Consider the following 21434-nt stretch of genomic DNA (forward strand, 5'->3'; position numbering starts at 1 on the left):
GTTTGGTACATTGCGAGGCTTGGGGCTCCAGAAGGGATGCCAGAAGATCAGCCCTACAGCACAGCACTCTGGGGGTTCCACCAGGCTCTTCCAGTTTACAAGCGAGGCTTCTGCAGTCTTGATCAAAATGGCAAGAATGACTTGGAGGCACTTTTGATTTACCTTAATGATAGAAAATGATGCTTTTTTAAACTACAATTTAATTTAGACTTCCTCTAGTTCAGATTGGCTTTCTTCCCATTTACCTGAAAGAATTGTAGAATCAGAGATGAGGATTTAATCCAACACCCCATTTTACAAATAAGTAAATAGAGAAGATTTCAGGTTAAATGACAGCTCAGTTTTAGCAGATCACTCGACTCCTATACCAGCATTCTTTCCATAAGTGATCAGTGTGTTAACCAGAAATAATTTAAGTAAAATTTCTTTCAAATTTTTGAAAATTAAAACACGTGAGTGTGTACCCATTATAAAATACCAGTACAGAAATATAAAGTGAAGTCTACCTCCAAACATATGCTGGTTGATCCATTCTCCTTTTCAGAGATAATCCCTATGCGTCCTTTCAGAAAATTTTCTATGCATTTACCTACATCAAGTATAAAGACAGAGAGGATTTAAAATCAAGTGATCTCAGGAACTATTTCTTAAGACCATGTTGGCATGAACACTTGGGCAGGAGTTTCTGAGCTCCTTATTTTTCTCCAAGACAAATCTGTATCAACCGTAGCAGTGGTTAATGGAGACATTTTACAGACCTGGTTATGTACCATCAAGCTCTATCATATTCTGAAGTTTAAAGGTGAACTTCAATATGCAATATTGGTTTTCTTATTGGAAATACAGACAGTTTTTAATGCTGCCAACTAAGGCCCATGCCCCGTGAGAGAAGAAAATGAATGATCTACCCCCAAAATCCAAACGGATTTTCTTGACAGGGTTTTCTTGGCTGTCCATCTCAGCAGAGGCACGCCATACTGTAGAAAGCAGAAAGTCGAGAAAGACAGCTTATGCCATCCCATTTTTTAGAAAAATAATAGTTAATGAAGATTCTGGTAATCCTTAACTATTTTCCTGGTCACCTTCCTTAGCTGTTCTAACTTTCAAGCTACCAGTAAAATTGATGAACTGTAGTAGGACAAGAACTTACATTTGTTTGGTCACTTCTTTCTTTCCTGCCATCTTTCCCATCAGGCTTTCCCCTTTCTGGTTGTATCTTCCTATTTATTTCTGACTGTGCTTGGAAGCAAGCTGTGTGAAACCCACATTGTCTGAGTTGCCCATATTATTGAAGAGAGCTGGCCAATTTCTTCATGACCTAGACTAGAGAGGACAGAAAAAGAGCCCTAGCCTAGGAGCCCCAGGGCCCAGCTCGTGGCCAGACCTGATGTCTTCAGCTGTTTGACCCTGATCAAGTCCCTTCATTCCTCATTTACCCACAATTCTAAAATGAAGAAGTGAACAAAGATATTCCCTAAGGTCTCTTCCAGTTCAGAAATTCAGGTCCATTCTATTTAAATATTAGGAAATGACTGATGTACATGCACCTGTTTGTGCAGTAGCCCTCCTCCTGTGAGTCCCTACACGTGAACACACAGACTCTTCCACCACACACACATTCAGCAACAAGAAGAAATGGCTCCTTCATTGCCTGTGCTAGAAGATAAGCTATAGGTACTGTTTATTTCCCCAAAGGACCTTATATATGAAATGCAGCATTTATTAAATTTATCAAATGTGATACGAGAAAATCTGTCATCTGCTGTTGAGATAGCATCCTGGGAGCCAGGTCAGAGTACTGCATTTGCTCACTGGAGTCAGGACAAACCAGAAACCCATCCTTTGGTTTGGTTTGACTCATCGTGAGTCAGCAGCGACTTGGCACCTGTAGAAATCAAACTGTTGGATCAGGTGGTAAAGCTGATCCTTGAACTGATATTTCTAGAGTTACAGCACCGAACTGATATTTCTAGAGTTACAGCACCGAAGAATTGGAAGTTGCTCTGCAACAGTGTTGTCTCTAATGGCCAGATTCTGCCAGTAGAGCTGTGCATATATCTTTTATAGAGTGAGAACAGAGGTTTAGTAGGTCATGTCTGATCTGTACCCAGGTGTTAGGAAACAAGGCTTCACTGAAATTATAACATGGGCACAAAAGCTGTCAGAGAAATGAACCAAAAGTCCAGCCTGAGAGTCAGGAGGCCTGGGTTTCAGTTTCTCTCTCCAGGGCAGCTGCTGAGCTCCTTGGGGCTTTGGAAAAGTCACCTGTTCTCTCTGGACCCTGGCTTCCTCTAAAATAGAAGGGTCAAGTGGATGTTCCTTTTTGCTGAAGAGTTTTATAGCATCTAATATACACTTATTTGGTCACACACCAGACAGAAAGTAGAAAACAACACAAGTGCAATACCTTTCCACTGGTCCTTCCAGTTACACGTTATCTTTCAAACAAGCAAGGAGCTTCTACAAGGAAGGCCCCATTAGTCATGCATTATAGGTGCCAGGCAGTTATGGAAATTCTCAGGCCACCAACATATCCACTATTCCTTCATTCATGCTTTTATTCATTCTATATACAGGGTAATTACATGTGTGCAGTGTGTGCCTATGAAGGAGAATCAGAAAAACAAAAGATGTTTCTACCCTTCAGGACATTTTAGACACATTTTAAAAAAAACAAATACTCTCCTGAACTAGCTAGAAAAAGGAATAATGAGAGTTTCCCAAATAATTATGCATAGCAGGAACCCAATTTTTTTTTTCTTGTACCATCATTAACCATAACTGATTTCAAGGGAAGGTATTCTGTTCCATTGGAATTTCCACCATAGGCAGAACCTGTATCTGTCTGGGAGCACTGAATCAATTTTCACATGAGGAATCCCAAGCCTTCCTGGCTGGGGAGTGGGTTACTATTCCTTTAGGAAGTTGGGAAGATTGTTGGCACCTCCAGCTTCCTCTGAAGACAAGACTTAATTACAAACACACCAAGATACACATAAGGCCTTGTGCATTTCCTTTCTAAAAGGAATTTGAATTTTACCAGAGAACAAAGACTAAACACCAACAGAAAGGGTTTCTAGTGATAGAACCTGGGACATCAGCCCATCAGAGAGAGAAGGGCTGCTTTGGGGGCAGGAGACTCTATGGGAGCCCTTCAGCTGTGTCCACACTTGAGGCATCGCTATTGCAGTCCTGGTCTTCTAAGCCTTTGCAGAAACCTAAAGATGCTCAAAAGGGCAGGTTTTAGTTCTGCAGATGGGTTTATTTACTGCCAATGTCCCCACCTCCAAATTTACTTCCCTCTTCACCGGAAGTAAATCTTTTGGAGGCTTATGAAAATTAAGTATTAGGAAAATTCTGCCCCCGTCCTACTAGATTGCATCTACAAGTCCCAAACAAAATCGCTTCCTTGACTTACATGCATATAAGGTCAAGGAAGGTCTATAACTCGGAGGAGCGGGCCTGGAAGAAGTCAGGGCAGGTGCCTGATCCCACCCCTCCTGCTATAGGCAGAACGGGGCTGCCCACTGGAATCCTGCTAAAATGGAGGGCTGTGCTGGGGTGGTCCTTTTCTCTCAGTCCTTCCCTGAACTCACTAATTCACATTACACTGCTCTTCCTGATCAATAACTTATTGAGGAGAAAATCAGTAAATGACGTAAATGTCTCCAATGGAGCCGTCCCCCTCCATGACCCCACTGTCCTTTTAGTCTGCGCCCCAGAATCCTCATTCCGTGTCCCATAGAAACGCAGTTACCCTTGTCCTTTTAAGGGAAAAAGACATTGATTGAGAGCTTAGCCCTGACATTTCACCCTCTTATCTCAGAACACAGAAGCCCCTTCACGTTTGTTGTCTTTTTTACTCAAGGTTAATATAGATCCCCAGGCACTGGCAACTCCATGCTGCATTCTGTCGCCTATAATTGTCCTTCCATCTAATTGGGCGAAAGGCTACTCTAATGAACCAGCTACTGATTCCCTTACCTATTCACTCTTTTATCAGTATTCCTTTACCAGTAAACTCTTTGTTATCTAGGTCCTGAAATTTATTTCATGTTTTTTTAAACTTTAAATTTTTTCTTACAAAATTGCTTCTTTTATCTTATAGCAGACTGTGATCTTTTTGCTTCTGAGTACTTTATAATACAATTCGAATATAATAGAACATTCTAAAATAAAGCCAGGCAGGGATTTCATCCTAACCACTATTAAATGCTGAGAGAGGCAGATCATATTTTTTTAAAAAGAGAGGAGAGCTGGGATGGAGGAAGCTGGATCTCATAATTCAACCAGTATATTTCGGGCTCCGGCTGCATGCTGAGCACAGGGCTAGGCTCTGAAGATGCAGAAACAAAGAAGACAGCATCCTGGCCCTCAGAGAGATTCATATTCTGATGAGTCCATTCATAACAACTGTAATTCAAACCTAGCAACACCCCCAAAAGCTGTTGGAAGCTTTGTAGCTTATTTCTATGACTGTCTATGGGATCGTACTCTGGAAAAATACGCTCTAAATCCTGCTTTCTTGGGCTGTTAGAAATCCATGCTTGTCCCTAATCCGTTTTTATAGTTACGTGTAACCTTCATAGAGTAAAAAATGCGTCTGGACGGCTTTTGAAGTGTCAGGCAGAGAAATCTGTTTTGATGGCTTGAAAAGAAGTGGAAAAGTTTTAGGGAAAGCTAACAAGCTTCCAAAGAGTTTAGATCTGCTAGTGTCCAGACATGGGATTAGGCAGAGGGAAAAGCCTTCTAGCAAGTGGGAGCTGGGGCCATGTAAGCATGGAGACCCCACTGAAGGAGTCAGCGAGAGAGAAGCCAGGCTACAGGCGTTTGTTGATATGTCTGCTGAGTGAAAGTGGAGAAGGAGGTTTGGGGGCAGGGAGTTGTGGTGGAAGCAGATTCTGGAAAACAGAACCCCAAAACTGGCTTGTTCTCAGAGTCATCTGGCCCAGCCTCCCGCCTCCGAGCACATCCTGCCTGTGCTGTGTCTGGCCAACTGCTTTTTCAGCTCTCGAGGGATAGAGATTCTACAACCTACCCTGTCATCTGTTCCAGAGCCACCCCCGCTCTGCACTTAGAAGTTCTTGCTTTTAAAGAATGGAGGCAGGAGAGAGGTGGTCCAAAAATGGGGAGACAACAAAGCAGGGCAGAGGAACTGTCGTAGAGCTTGGAGATGGGGACCTCACATCCCAGTGCGGGTGGAGACACTAGAAGGGGAGCCAGCCATCTGGGAACCGCCCTCACGGAAGCCCTGTCTGGCGGAGCGGAGGTTCCCGTTCTGCTCCACGAAAGCAGTGGGAATCTAGACATCCGCCGCCTCTTACGCCTTCAGTACCCTATTGCATTTCATACACTCTGCCCGAGTCATTTCTTTTCATACCAATTCTTGGATGCAAAGAAATCTTGGGCAGTCCAAGTGGATTCTAGAGCCAAGTCAAGTCACCATGTCTTACTTCATTCAGACTTTTCCATCTGCCTTCACCCTCTCAGTCACACTCCTAGAAGCAAACCGGAAAGTCCTTGCAACCAAAATCACTATCTGAAAGCCCAGGAGCTTTCTTGTTCTCCCTCTGATCTCAAGCCACAGTGTGTTGGTCTGATTTTACTCCATTTATAGTTCTCTGGCTTTCATGGCTCTGCACCACATGACAGAGCAGGAAAGCAAGCAGAGGCCGGGGGATCAGGTGGAAGGAAGTAGAGGCAGGATGGCTGCAGAAGCAGAGCAGAGGCAGCTGCTGACGCGGAAGCCTGCAATAGTCCCATGGCCGCCGTGATCCACACTGGGGTCCTAGTGTGCCATACAGGCTCTCGCATTCCCTGGGTTTCCCAGAGGCGGCCCTTCCCTCAGCCTTGGGCCTCCCCTTGGCGGTGAGTCTCATTGCAATTCATGCCCTCCCTGTCCCCTCCTCCCAGTCCCAGGCTACACTGAAGCCCCTGACTCCTTTTCAGTCTGCGGAAGAACAGAGTCCCTGCCTGCTGGGATCCGGTCCACTCTGGGGATGCTTTTTAGCTGAAACTGCTGCAGTTGAGCACAAGAAGTTCTGACTGCCAGAGTGAAAGGGTACTCCAGCAGGCTGCAGCAGCGTCCCTGCCTCTGGGGCTGTAAATAAGGGAACGGTCCAGGACCATCCCAGAGGACTAAGGATAGACCAGGTGATCTCTTGAGATTCCTCCCAGCTCCAGAACCTGGCTTTTAAATAGCAACACTAAGATCCAGGTGACATACAGGCTCACTGACAGCAGGTGCTCCTCCTCCCGTGACACCCCATGTACCTGGGCAGACATTCTTCTCCCAGCAGGAGACATGGTGCAAAAATAGACAGGTGCAGGGAGGGGGCTTAAAATCTGCCCACACTGAGCCTTGATGCCAGGGGATGTGCATATCTGCTGGCCCAGCTCTGTGACCTGGTGGGTCTATGCAACTGTCAAAACATGAGTGTGTGTGATAAATTCCCCTCCGACGCTCATCACAACTTCTGAGTGTTCTGTGCATTTTTAAATAATTCTTACCATGTAAATATTATATTACATTTTAATAAAAAGATTTTTTTTTTGCATTTTACTTTTGTAATATTTGGGGTTTTATAGATTTTTATTTTATGGCCAAGTATACTTTTGTAAGGAAATGTTGAAGTCTTGAGTATTTTTATTCTTTTCAAACTACAGTTAATGTCAACTGTAAGCACTGATAAATATTATTCATATGCGGTTTTCCTTCCTTTCCATCGGGTCTTTTTAAGGAAATGTGTTTTGGCATAGCTTTTTATTTAAAACTCTGCTTCATTTTACACATTGTGAATACTGAAGATTCTGAAAAATAAAGATGCATTTAAAATCTCTGTGCTGTTACATTTTAGAAATGGTAATGTGCATTGCTTTGCCAAAGTGGTAATTAAATGTTTAATGGTTTAGAACTCCTAGTTCAGAATGGGGCTTCTAGTCATTATTCACAGTACGGAGCCTCCGTGTCAGCCCCCGCTTCTTGGGAGAGTGCACATGAGAATGGTGATTTCCTGCTCAGTTTGGAAATATGGTTATGTTGACATTATAGTTACTGTGCTGTGGTTTTGCAATAAATGTGTATTGAAAGCACTTGTGATGACGTGGTCCGCATTTTGTTTTTAATCAAACTCCAAATGGCAGTAGGAATGGAGCCAAAGCTCCTTGAGCATTTGGGCAGCGAGATGTGGTGGGAAAAAACACATGAGTTCGGGAGCAGGACAGGCTGGGCCAAATCCTGCTCCTCCACCGACAAGCCCTGAGACCTGGGAATTCTTTCAGCACTTCTGGAGATCCTGTGTTCTCATCCATTAAAAAATAGAGCTAAAATAAAGGAGGGGGATACTTATACATTTTGTGATGATGGGATAAAGTGACGAACCTAACAGACCTGGCACATTCTGGTTGCCTGATAAGCGTTATTGGCCTTCTTCCTTTTCTTTCCTCTTACATCCCTCCCAAAGTCTTCATTTTAAAAAAATTAATATTCAAGTTAAAAACGTATTGACCTTCTGAGTAAGGCGATAGTATTAAATATGTAAGGATTAATAACTTTCTAATTTATCATAGAAGTTAATTCCCAAAAATGTTGATCACAGCTGGATTGAGACAGTATTTGGGAAACGTGGCAATGTTTCTATAAGCACACCACATTATAAGTCTACTGGCGATCCAAAGGGATTTGCCTTTGTGGCATTTAAAACAAAAGAACAAGCAGCAAAAGCTCTGAAGGTAGGTCCAGAGTCATTACAAAAATGTGAAAGCACTTATTTTTGTAGTTTCAAAGCAAGCACATCCCAGGTTAAGTAGTGGAAAAACTTGGAATCATGAACATCCGTTAACCTTTTGGAGGAAAGTTTTTCTTAACCTCCCTGGACTAGTTATCAAATAGTCCTGTTCTCTTCTTGAAGTTTCCAAAGTCTTCATTTTTGAAATACAGAAAACTATAATGCTTTCTTTACATCTTGCTATAAATGTTTTTAGTATAGAACAGATCAAAACTGTATTTTTGTTTTATATCCTTAACATATCACGGACATTTTCCCATGACAAGGGAAACTTTTATAATTTGAAGTATTTAATTTTATTGTTGGACATTAAGGCTGTTTCTGCAGAATACATTGTTGTATATTTATCCTCCTTCTACTCTCTTGATTATTTTCTTAGAAAAGATACGTAGAAGGAGAATTACTCGGCTCAGGTATGAAGGCTTTTAGCTCCTAAAAAGTATCCCCATATTAATTTAATTATTTATCCAGCCTCAATGGAAAAACCTGTTTCTTCTCTACACTCGGTACTCACTTCTGACCCCAGATATGTGGGTTTCTCCACACCAAGCAATTCTCCAATTCTCAGCAGACACCAACAGTTGAACTCACTGCTGATACTAACTGCTTGGAACAGGGTAGACCCCACAGGTTAAGGGCTCAGTCCCACCGGAGTACCCCTCTCCTCCCTCCTCTTTAGACTCCAATTGCAAGTCCAAGTTGTCACCTCTGCTTCTGACCAGTGAAAGGCTATAAATCACGGTTCCTTAATCAAATAATGGGCAGAAGACCTAAATAGATATTTCTCCAAAGAAGACATACAGATGGCCAACAGGCACATGAAAAGATGCTCAATATCGCTAATTATTAGAGAAATGCAAATCAAAACTGCCATGAGGTATCAACTCACACCGGTCAGAATGGCCATCATCAAAAAGTCTACAAATGATAAATGCTGGAAAAGATGTAGAGATATGGGAACCCTCCTACACTGTTGGTAGAAATCAGTACAGCCACTATGGAAAACAGTATGGAGTTTCCTTAAAAAAAAAACTACAAATAGAGTTACCATAAGATTCAGCAATCCCACTCCTGGGCATATATCTGGAAAAGATTAAAACTCTTACTTGAAAAGGTACATGAACCCCAATGTTCATAACAGCACTATTTACAATAACCAAGACATGGAAACAACCTTAATGTCCATCAACAAATGATTGGTTTAAGATGTGGGGTGTGCGTGTGTGTGTGTGTACACACGCACATACATAATGGAATATCATTGAGCCGTAAAAAAGAATGAAATATTGCTATTTGCAGCAACGTGGATGGACGTAAAGATTATCATCCTAATAAGTGAAGTAATCAGAGAAAGATAAATATTATATGATAACACTTATATGTGGAATCTAAAAAATAATACAATGAGCTTATTTACAAAACAGAAACAGACTCACAGACCTAAAAAACAAACTGGTTACCAAAGGGGAAGGGGGGGCAGGGGTAAATTAGGAGTTTGGGATTGACAGATACACTATCTATAAAATAGCTAAACAACAAGGATTTCCTGCATAGCACAAGGAACTATATTCAATACCTTGTAATAACCTATAATGGAAAATAATCTGAAAAAGATTATATATAGATATAAAATATTATATAATATATATAAATAAAACTGAATCACTTTGCTGCACACCTGAAACTAACACAATATTGTAAATCAACTGTAGTTCAATAAAAAAGGAAAATGAGGGGTTCCCTTGATGCCGTCCTTGAGGTTGATAATTTGCTAGAACGGCTCACAGAACTCAGGAACACAGTTTCTATACTAGGTTACCACTTTGTTATAAAAGGATACAACTCAGAAACAGCCAATGGAAGAGATGAATGGGCCAGGGTATGGGGGAAAAGGGCATACCCTGCCATGACCTCTCCAGGCACGCCATCCTCCCAGCACCTCCCCGTGTTCACCAACCCAGAAGCTTGGCTCCTCAAAGCCCTTCAGTTAGAGTTGTTTATGGAGGCTTCACTACAGGCACAACCGATTATATCATTAGCCCTTAGTGATTAACTCAATCTCCGGTCCCTCTACCCTCCCAGGAGGTTGGAGGTTGGGGCTGAAGTGCCAACCCTCTAATCACCTGGTTGGTTCCCCTGGCAACCAGCCCCCATCCAGAGGCTACCCAAGAGCCCCCAGCCCCTAGCCACCATTACCATACAAAAGACATGTCCTTCAGAGAGCTCAAGGGTTTTGGGATCTGTGTGCCAGGAAGTGGGGGCAGAGACCAAACGTTTATTTCTCACTGTGTCACAAGTTCCATTAGGTTCCACCAGAAAATGAGTTATTGATAATTTCAGGGATTCTGCTCAGGTGGAAAAAATAACAAGGAGAGGTGACAGGAGGGCGGATCATACTGGCCGCTCCTCCTTCTTGTTCTTTACTTCACTTCTCATAAACCACACAGCTTGGCATGGGCCCTATTACAACCTATTCGTTTTTTCTTCCATTAAAACACCGGGGGCTTCCCTGGTGGCACAGTGGTTGAGAGTCCGCCTGCCGATGCAGGGGACACGGGTTCGTGCCCTGGTCCGGGAAGATCCCACATGCCGCGGAGCGGCTGGGCCCGTGAGCCATGGCCGCTGAGCCTGAGCGTCCGGAGCCTGTGCTCTGCAACGGGAGAGGCCACAACAGTGAGAGGCCCGCGTACCGCAAAAAAAAAAAAAAAAAAAAAAAAATCACTGGACCTGGCTTCCCTGGTGGCACAGTGGTTAAGAATCCGCCTGACAATGCAGGGGACACGGATTCGAGCCCTGGTCCGGGAAGATCCCACATGCAGTGGAGCAACTAAGCCTGTGCACCACAGCTACTGAGCCTGCGCTCTGGAGCCTGTGAGCCACAACTACTGAAGCCCGCGCGCCTGGAGCCCATGCTCGGCAAAAAGAAGCCACTGCAATGAGAAGCCCCCGCTCGCCTCAACTAGAAAAAGCCTATGTGCAGCAACAAAGACCCAACGCAGCCAATAAATTAATTAAAAAACAAACAAACACTGGACTTGATGATCTTTAAGAGCCTGATCAATTCTGAATTCCAGCAAGTAAGAGGCAGAAAGGAGGCAATGCAGGAAGATGGGCTGCACCCCGCAGGCCTACAAACCCAAGCTGTACTTGCCCAGCTTCAAGACCAAAGAAAGAGCTCAGAGTCAGCAACAGAGACGTTGGTGGTTTAATGGTTGGGGGAACTTACATGTCTGAAGCAAGGTCCTGGAGCAACACCCCACGGTGTGTGGCAGACAGCAGGCAGGACCTGGCGGCAGGCTATTTTCCCCAGGCAGTGGGAGATTACTAGTTGAAGGGGAATTGACTTCAGGTGGGCTCATTGGTTACCTGGGAAACCAGCAGAGGAGCATGCCCCCTCACTGCCCCTTTGATAAGCTATCAGGTGGAGACGTTCTGATCTAAAGATTAGAACAGCCATTAGCTGGGCCCAGAGGCAAGTATGTAGGAAGGTCAGTCATGTGAGTAGGGTGTAGGTGAAGTAGGCGCTGGTAGAGCAGGAGATGTAGGGAGAGCAAGAGAACAGCCATCTTGGGTGTCCTGATCGTACAGAAGGGATGGAGGGAAGGAGGGAAATTCTCAAGTTCAGATAAATGGAGATGGAAAGGCCCTTATATGGGAGACTTTGTTTTCTTTCACAAGTGGTGTCTTTCAGAGCTGTTTCATGGGTAATTTACTGGACTGGTATCATTTGTTCCCCAAAGGAAGCTAGGGCATATTTTGGAATTTTGTCAACAAAACAATTTTTATGAAGCTCAAGCCCATATTTTCCATATTTCCATATTCGCCTGCCATGTCAGTAAACAAAGGATGTTGTGGGCATCAAGCATCCACTGCAGCTGCCCCAGATTGTGCACCTTGAGGGAATTCAGGATGGAGAAAAACGGAATACTGGCCCAGATAGTTAAGGTGCATATCAAAGGAATGATTTCAATGAGCCCAGACTCTTGCATCTTCTCATACATAGAAAAGCGCAAAATACATTAACTTGAGATGTCTGGTTTTCTTTAATTAATGGTAATCTTTGATGTTCCGACTGTGGTTTTTGTTGCAAAACTATATATCCTGGCTCCTCTCTTACTTCTTTGGAGCAGTCCCTCAGAGCTATCTGAGAGGCGGACTTCCAGGTGAAGTTTCCGGAAATTTCGCCAAATAAACCATAATTCTCAACTTTTAGGTTGTGCATTTTTTTCAGTCCACATATATTTATTTGGCTTCCCAGTGACTCAGATTGCAGAGACAAACCTAACCCCCATGCTTAGCTCAGTAACAACGGTAACAATTTTGGGTGCTTGCTAAGTGTCTGATACTGTTGTAAGCATTTTCCATGCTTCAGCCCTCACAGCAAACCCAGAGTAGGTTCTATTATTAGCTCCATTTTGCACAAGAAGAAAAAACATAGGCGGTGAGCCAGGGGTTGTATTTGAGCCCAGGCTGTGGCTTCAGAGCTCTGGGCCCCCACCAGGAGGCAGTAGGTCCTGGATAAAGCTGTGTCACACACACACACACACACACACACACACACACACACACACACACGAGTGAAGGACCTTTCCCAATGGCAGTGTATTTGTACTGCCGGGCTTTGTACAAGGCCCTGTTCTACAATCATTTTACTTTTCACAACAGTCCTGCAAGGTAAGTGTCACTGCTCCCACCTCACATATCACAGCTGGTAAATGGTGGGTCTAGAAGTCAAAAGTCCAGGATCGTCGTGGATGGGCTGGGACCTGCCACACTTTACCGGAGTGCTTGCACCTGGACAAACATCTCTTCGAGCAATGGAATACAAAGAAACTATAAGGGACTAAAAGTAACTGCACTCAGGCAGCAGCTGGGGCAATTATGAACAAGATACAAAAAGACCACACACTAACTGCAATTTCTGAGGTGCCAAGAGCAAAAGCAGGGTACCCTGCACGCAGCACCACCAAGAGGGCGGGCGGACCACCTAAGCTATGCTTCCTGCCCAGCCCACAGAACCACCCCTGTTGTTACCCCCATTAAGGACCCAAGCAGCTCCTCTCCCAGAGTGAGCAAGTGCACCTGTTACCTGTTTTTGCTGCCTCGTGCTGCAGCTTCAGCCCCAATAAAGCCTTGCATGGAATTCTCATCTGGCCCCTTACCAATTTCTATTGATTAAAGAAAGAGTGCAAGGGCCCCGATTACTGACAATCCCTTAGTGTCAGGAGCCTTCAGACCAGGGCACGTGAGTACAAGAGGTTCACAGCATGATAGACTTAAGGAAACCAAGTACTGCCTTTCCTCAATCCATCTGAGACAGCGCCTTCTGACTCGAGGTCAGGGCTGGGTTCTGCTGTCCCACCTCCCCTTTCAGATTTGTCCTTTTCTCACTTTACAAATGAAAGGTATATCTCTCACAATTAGCAATATTACTATGGAGGTCCTGGGGTGTAAAAGCCTTCCCACTGCCAGAAAAGGGGGGGAGGAGGAAGGATAATTAAAAATACATCTGTCCAACATATATATAGAACGGAATATTATTCAGCCATGAAAAAATAATGAAATCTTGCCATTTGCAACAACATGGATGGACCTAGAGGGTATTATACCACACAGAAACAGAGTCAGAGAGAGAACAAAAAGGTATTTGCCAGAGGGGAGGGGTGAGCAGAGGAGAGAAATAGGCGAGGGAGACTAAGAGGTACAAACTTCCAATTACAAAATAAATGTCACGGGTATGAAGTGTACAGTGTGGGGAATATATAGTCAATAACTATGTGATAATATCTTTGTATGGCGACAGATGGGAACTAGACTTATCAGGGTGGTCATTTTGTAATGTGTAGAAAGATCGAATCACTGTGTTGTGCATCAGGAACAACATGATGTTGAAGGTCAATTATGCTTCAAAAGCAAACAAACTCAGGAAGAGAGATCAGATTTGTGGCTACCAGAGGTGGGGGGCAGGGAGGAAGAGGTACTAGATGAGGTGGTCAAAAGGTACAAACTTCCAGTTATAAGATAAATCAGTACTAGGGATGTGATGTACAACATGATCAGTATAATTAATACGGCTGCATGTTATATAGGAAAGTTAAGAGAGTGAATCCTGAGTTCTCATTGCAAGAAAAAATTTTTTTCTATTTCTTTAATGTTGTATCCATATGAGATGATGGATGGTCACTAAACTTATTGTGATAATTATTTCGTGATATAATTCAGTCATTATGCTGTACACCTTAAATTTATATGTGCTGTATGTCAGTCATATCTCAATAAAAATGGAAGAAAAAAATATGTGTCTGCAACACCTCCTGTGACAAGTTATCATGAACCTAGGGTAGGGCTTCACATCTGTCGCTTTCTTACACATATTTCTGTTACAGACAATGTGGCATTCAAGTGGGGTGCTTTGACTCCTGTTGAGATGCAGAGAATTCAGATGTAGTATAGAACGGGAGAGCAGGAAGGATGACAATTGTTGTGTAATAACCTCACCTTTTCCATCCCCCAACTTCTGTCAGAGATCACCAAACTCCAGAGGGAGAGTTCCAAGAAAGCAAAGCAACAGTGAGACGGTAAAGGTGTCAGGACCCTATTTCTCCCATGTGACCTGTGCCTGTCACGACTGCAGCCTTATCTAACTGTATCTGTCTTAGAATGTTCAAGATTGCAGTGAAGCACACTGCTTTGGAAGCTCATCCTCTCTGCCTCTTCCCCACTCTCAGCTGGAGGAAGAGCTTTGAGAGTGTTCTTTTTCACCCAGCCCTCCGTGTGGGCAAAATCGAAAGCCTTTCAAATCGGGGTAGGAAGGGATTTCCCTGTGCACTTCAGACAGCTGAATAGTACACCTTCAAGTAAAGGAAACATTGTAAGAGCTAAGCTAATATTTTAGATTTTCTTAGGCATTTATTCACACTTTTAAACTTTATTGAGGTAGCATTGACATGCAGTTAGCCTCAGGGATTTAAAGTATACAATATAAGCTTTGTGACACATGTACATACCCATGAAACCACAACCACCATCAAGATAAGTGAACTTAACACCCCTTTAGCATCCCTCGCTCCACCTCCCCGTCACCATACCCCATCCCTAGGCAATCACTGATCTGCCTTCTGCCATTATAGATGTTTTCATTTTCTAGAATTGTATATAAATGGAACAATACAGTAGATATTCTTTCTTTTTGTCTGGCTCCTTTCACTCGGCATAATTGGCATAATTATTTTTTTTTTTGATTAATTTATTTATTTATGGCTGTGTTGGGTCTTTGTTTCTGTGCGAGGGCTTTCTCTAGTTGCGGCGAGCGGGGGCCACTCTTCATTGTGGTGCGCGGGCCTCTCACTATCGCGGCCTCTCTTGTTGCGGAGCACAGGCTCCAGAGGCGCAGGCTCAGTAGTTGTGGCTCACGGGCCTAGTTGCTCCGTGGCATGTGGGATACTCCCAGACCAGGGCTCGAACCTGTGTCCCCTGCATTGGCAAGCAGATTCTCAACCACTGCGCCACCAGGGAAGCCCTGGCATAATTATTTTGATACTCATTCATGTTGCTCCATGCATCACCATTTTGCTCCTTCTTATTGCTGAGTATATCCATTGTAGGAATACACCACAATTTGTTTACCATTCACCTGGCGATGGATATTTAGACTGTGTCCCGTTTGGGGCCCTTACAAATAAAAGTGCTGTGAACATTTGTGTCTTAGTTCTTGTGTGGGCGTATACTTTCTTTTCTCTTGGGCAAATACTTATGAGTGGAATGACTGGATTCTATAGTCAATGTATGTTTATTTAAGAAGCTGCCGAACCATTTTCCAAAGTGGTTGTTCCATTTGACATTCTACCAGCATGTAGGAGAGTTCCACTTATTCCACATCTTCACCACACTTCATACGATCAGCGTCTTCAGTTTTAGACATTTTAATAGTGTGTTATGGTACCTCATTGTGGTTTTAATTCATGTTTTTCTAATGGCAAATGGCATCTTTCCACATGTTTATTTGGCATTCATAAATCTTCCCTGGTGAAGGGTCTCTTCAAACATTTTGCCCATTTATGTTGTTCTCTGTTTTCTTATTGCCGCATCTTGATAGTCCTTCATATATCTGGATTTGCCAGTATTTTCCCCTCACCAGTGGATCACCCTCCTTTTTTTTAGTTTGGCTGCGCCGCACGGCTGTGGGTCTTAGTTTCTCGACCAGGGATCGAACCCGGGCCATTGGCAGTGAAAGCATGGCATCCTAACCACTGGACCACCAGGGAATCTCCAGCCCAATGAATTATATTTTAACTCTTTTAACAGGGTCTTTCAAAGAGAAGTTTTTTATTTTGATGAAGTATGATTTATCAATATCTTCTTCTCTAGATTGTGCTTTGGGTGTCATATAAAATCCTTGCCTACCCCAAGCTCATGAAGATTTTCTCCTATTCTTTCTTAGAAAAGTTTTATTGTTTTTATTAAATTTTGTCAAAAGATTACCAAATACCGTAAAACCATACTCATCTTTTACTTGGGTACAAGCCTCCTTGTTATAACTGCCAGCTTCTCTATCGTTTTAAATTCCTACCATAGATTTCAATGTCCACACTCTACCAGGAGTATATTGTAGATTCTTCGGTAAATAACGCACTTGACACCAATCATTGATGTTAAGTCCTAATACTCTCACTCTCTCTGTCTCTCTGCTGTTAATCTTTCTCATTCTAGTGATAAATCACATTTATTCTAAACTGCTGCTCTCTAAAATATAACTTTACATTTAATAATTGTCAAAATTCAAGTATCTCTATGTTTGATGTTAATAATAATCATGATATCTTGATCCCAAATAATTTTTTAACTTATAAAAATTTTTTAAATTAACATTTCAATTCACATGTATATTTTAGTTGCAGAGAAGTATGATAGTACGAACAATAAAAGACTTTCACGCTTAAAAATATATTACGTTAGGATGAAACTCTGTGGGAACATATAACATACATGTTCGAAGGGAAAAAGGAACAATGTAAATTTTCCAGTTGTGAAAGTAGAGCTCTTCTATATTTTTTAAAAATGCTCTGTTTGTTAGATGCTATTAGTTATATTTAAAAGAACAGTTTTATCTTTAAATGTCAGTATTTGCAATATGCCAGAAATTACATCCTTTGCAGCTCTTCAAGCTATGATGAAAAATTCTAGATATCAACGTAAAAATTGTAAGGGTGTAACTAAATTTTTCAAAAATCTTTCAGAAAGTATGTAGTTTAAAAAAAAAAAAAGGTAATACTACTACTACTAATAGCCACCGCTCTACCTCACAGAAAAGAACTAGCGATGGATGTCAGGTGCTGACTGAGCACTGGGCGTGCTCCTGGGAGCGGGGAGATGCCACACTCAGGAAGTGGGTTTACCTCGGCACATAGACTGTTCCTGGATGGGGCCCAGGCGTCAGACACGAACGTCTCAAACTCCTCTTTTCTCTAAAAGGGAATTTAAAGGTAAAGGCCATAGGTCAAGTCAGTCTTACACCCTGTGGGTGTAGAATCTCCTCAGCAGGGTACTTGGGAGAAGCGGGAGGTGGAAGAGAACAGGCCAGGAGAGGAAGTTCCGAGCCACACCCACGAGGTGCACCAGGGAGTGTGCTCCTCCAGTTATGAGAATCCTAGTTATCTCAGCCATCTGGAGCCAGGAGAAGGGGCAGCCATCCTTGCCCCACCCCGCCTCTGCCTGCCCATCTCTGTCTGCTCCTTTCTTCTATTGCTACCAACCAATCTTTTCATTCTCCAGCCCAAATCCCACAGAAGCCAATCCGATTGGTTTAGCCGATTTCCCTCAGGGCTTTAGGCACAGGCCTTCATGCCAGGCCACCCTATGGCAGGTGCAACCAATCAGTGGCCATCCTTCTGTAAAGACCAGCCTAACGTTGCTCGTCTGATGAGAGGAAGACTGGTGTGGGTGTGGGGCTGTTTCAGAGATTCGGGAGTAACGAACTTGACAGGACTCATTCATTTGAGTGTCTTTCTCTGTGGTTGAGATGGAAATCTTGGCTTCCCCATGCTTGCTTGTCCCAAGCCCCTCCCACAAATCAAGTAAAAATCATGGCCTAGGGACGGACCATGGTCCTATACAGACATTAAAATGAAGATTAAGAGAACAAAGGAACTTTCTAAATTGGAAAAGATGCCCTAAGCAGCAGGAGGGACCCTGCTCCTTGCCCAGTGGAGGGTCAGGTGGGAGCCACGGAGAAATTCCAGAGCATCAGACCTTTTCCCAACGCCTGAAATAAGGAAAGGGGTAGAAGAAAGGAGGGTCATAGTGTCCCAGGCAGCTTTGACGCAGAGGGTTTTGGGAATCCCTCTGCTCAAAATCTCTGTCTCACCCGCCAGGAAGAGTTCCTAAAAGTCCCAGCCTCATTGACTTCTTTGAGGTTAGGCTTTGAAAGCCTTAATTATAATGCAGTGTCAACCAATCACACCGAAGCTGGATTCTGCTTATCCAGTTAGGAAAACAGGGACCCATGGAAAACAGGAAACCTATGACACTGAGCAGGCAAGCTTTGATGGCAAAAGTTGAACAGGTGTGGTGGGACCCTCATAGGGGTCTGCCCAGGTAGCTGGGGGACCAGGACCATGGTGGGGAGGAAGGGAGAGAGTGCCTTGGCGATGGAGGCACAATGAAATCACCTTGATTGATTCTCTTTCCCCCAGACTGAGCCCAACCACTAAAACTGGAGAACTACCTCTAAAACAGAGAGACAGATAAAACCAGAAGGTGCTAAGTGAGGTGCAATAAATTGGATCATCTATAAAATTTTAAATGTGTATACTCATTGAGTGATTCTATTTTTAGGAATTCATTCTGCCATTATAGTTGTACATATACAAGGATAGTCTTTGCAACACTGTTTGTAACAAAAGACTGAAAATACCCTCAAGTCTATCATTAGGGGTTGGGTTAAATAAATGGTGGTTTAATTGTTAGGAAAAGAAGACAGCCACAAAGCACTCTGCAGGGAGATGGGCAAATGGACAGGCTGGTGCTGAGCAGTGTGTGCCAGTGGCCTTTTACGTTGCCTGGAATGCACACTGGGGCAAATGCTAAGATCAATATTGGGTTAAAACTGAGGCCAAAGCCAGATAGCACCATCTCAAAACAAAACATCTGGGATTCAGGAATTAATCTGAAATCTCACCCCAAAGAATGTAATTATTCTTATAATTTTGCTATTAAAATTATATTAATACTAATTAAATCAAATAATTAATATTACATAAATTTTAAATTTGACATTACAGTACAGGAAAAGTAATTGCTTGGCATAGTCAGCTGCAGTTTTGTGGTGCTAAGTAGATGCTCACTTCACTGAGAACAGTAGAGAAGCCAGACATTTTTTTGGATATCACATTTTCCTGGACTTTTTTCTTTTCTCCATCCCTTTTATGTTATTTATTATGTCTAGATTAAAGGTGATTTATCATGGAAATTATACATGATTTGGTAATTTTTTCTGCCTACCTATGAAATGTTGAAGTAGAAAAACTGACATTCTTTTCTAGAAATCCATTTTCATAAGACGTGAATTCCCAAACAGAATTTATTCTTGAAAGACTCATAAGCTAAATGAAATTAAATACCAAAATTAAACCTAATGGTTAAAGGTTATTTTGTTTAACATAATGAATGATAGACACCAAGCCAATTGGAAAATATTGGAATTATGACTTAATCAAATCTCTATTATTCTGCCCTGTATTTTTTTTTTTTTAATTTTTGGCTGTGCTGGGTCTTCCTTGGGGCGCATGGGCTCTTTGTTGCGGTGCGTGGGCTTCTCTAGTTGCAGTGGCTCTCAGGCTCAGTAGTTGCAGAGCTCAGGCTTAGTTGCCCCACAGCACGTGGGACCTTAGTTCCCCGACCAGGGCTCGAACCTGCGTCCCCTGCATTGGAAGGTGGCCTCTTAACCACTGGACCACCAGGGAAGTCCCTGCCCTGTATTATTTTAAATTAACTCTTTTTTTTTTTTTTTTGCGGTACGCGGGCCTCTCACTGTTGTGGCCTCTCCCGTTGCGGAGCACAGGCTCCGGACGTGCAGGCTCAGCGGCCATGGCTCACGGGCCCAGCCGCTCCGCGGCATGTGGGATCTTCCCGGACCGGGGCACGAACCCATGTCCCCTGCATCGGCAGGCGGACTCCCAACCACTGCGCCACCAGGGAAGCCCTTAAATTAACATTTATTAGTTCACAAAGACTGTAATGTTTTCCTAAAGTTATCTAGCTAACGTTCTCTCAGTATTCTTTTTAACTCTGAGTCTTGTTCCCTATTTATCTGCTATTTTAAAGGGTTTAATTGTGTTTGAACATAAAATTAGCAGCTTTCACAATCATTGTTTATTATTGGGGCATTTTACTCTTACAGTACTAAATATGCATATATATAGTTCAACTGACTAATTGAATTTTAACATATGAAGCATAAAGAGATTTTTCACTTCAAGATTCATCTAGACATTTATAGTGAGTGTTATCTACTAACAATAAATCTAAATAGCGTGCCCTGTGCATGTCACCAGAGTTGATGAGCTGATTGAAATACCGGTAACCTATGTAACCATGGCTGTAGCTCAGGTACAAGCTCGAGGGTGCTCTAAATGATGAAGTACACATTCAGCTATTTATGTTACCGAAGGAAGTCTGTGTGCCTGATGCACAGTGAGGGCAAACAACACCAAAATGTTGGAGTTTGGAGCAGACAAAGGTTTATGGCAGGGCCATGCAAGGAGATGGGTGACTCATGCCTTAAAAACCCAGAACTCCACGAAAGCTTTCAGCAAAGCCCTTTTACAGGAAAGGTGAGGGAGGGGAGTGGTTTAGTTGTTGCAAACTTCTTGGTGTCAGATCCTTTGTCCTTGAGGTCAGGTCACGGTCAGGTCACGATGTTCCTGTAAACCTCCACCAAAACAAATGTTATTTCTCTGTTTCTCTGTTCCGACGAGAAAGGGCAAGGTCCCTTCAACCTTCACCCTCCGAGGTCCAGGTCCTGGCTAAGAGGACGGGGTCCCTGCGGGGGCCGGCTACCCTGCCCGGGAGCATTCATCCAGCACCCAGGCTGGGTCCTCCCACCAGTGCCCAGGCCCGGCCCACCAGGCAGATCTCAGCTTGTGGCGCCCTCAAGGCCAGGTCCCCAGACCCTGCCCAGCCATCACCACTGAGGACGCCGGGCACCCAGGACCCAGCCGGCCCTCAGGCTTTTCATTTACACTGGAGAGAATCATTTGTGTAGGATCATTTGTGATCCTACACAAAATCATTTGTGAAGGAGTACATGTTGTGGCGAATACCAACCAGGCGAATTCACAGCTCACCGTCGCCCTTCTTTGAGAACAGCCCACCACAGAGACGGACCTGAAGAAACGAAGGGTGACGTCCTTGCAGCCTAACCCTGACCTCTGGCCGCCTCCTAGGGGTAGACAACCGGTCTCAGCGTATCAATTTTTGAAACTTGAACAGAAAGACTGAAGCTGGTTGAAGCTGTTACCTTAATGGCAGTGTCCATATACTCCAGTTGCTGAGGCCTCCATGGACTGCGACCCATGGAGACTGTCACCGTTATCAGGTCGCAGAGCTGGGTCCTGGGCCCGGCCAGTGGTCGGCCGTGGCGAGGGCTCT

Source organism: Aethalodelphis obliquidens, unplaced genomic scaffold (assembly GCF_003676395.1).
Source record: "Aethalodelphis obliquidens isolate GAN/ISIS:26980383/991018 unplaced genomic scaffold, ASM367639v1 scaffold1, whole genome shotgun sequence".
Classification (NCBI taxonomy): Eukaryota; Metazoa; Chordata; class Mammalia; order Artiodactyla; family Delphinidae; genus Aethalodelphis; species Aethalodelphis obliquidens.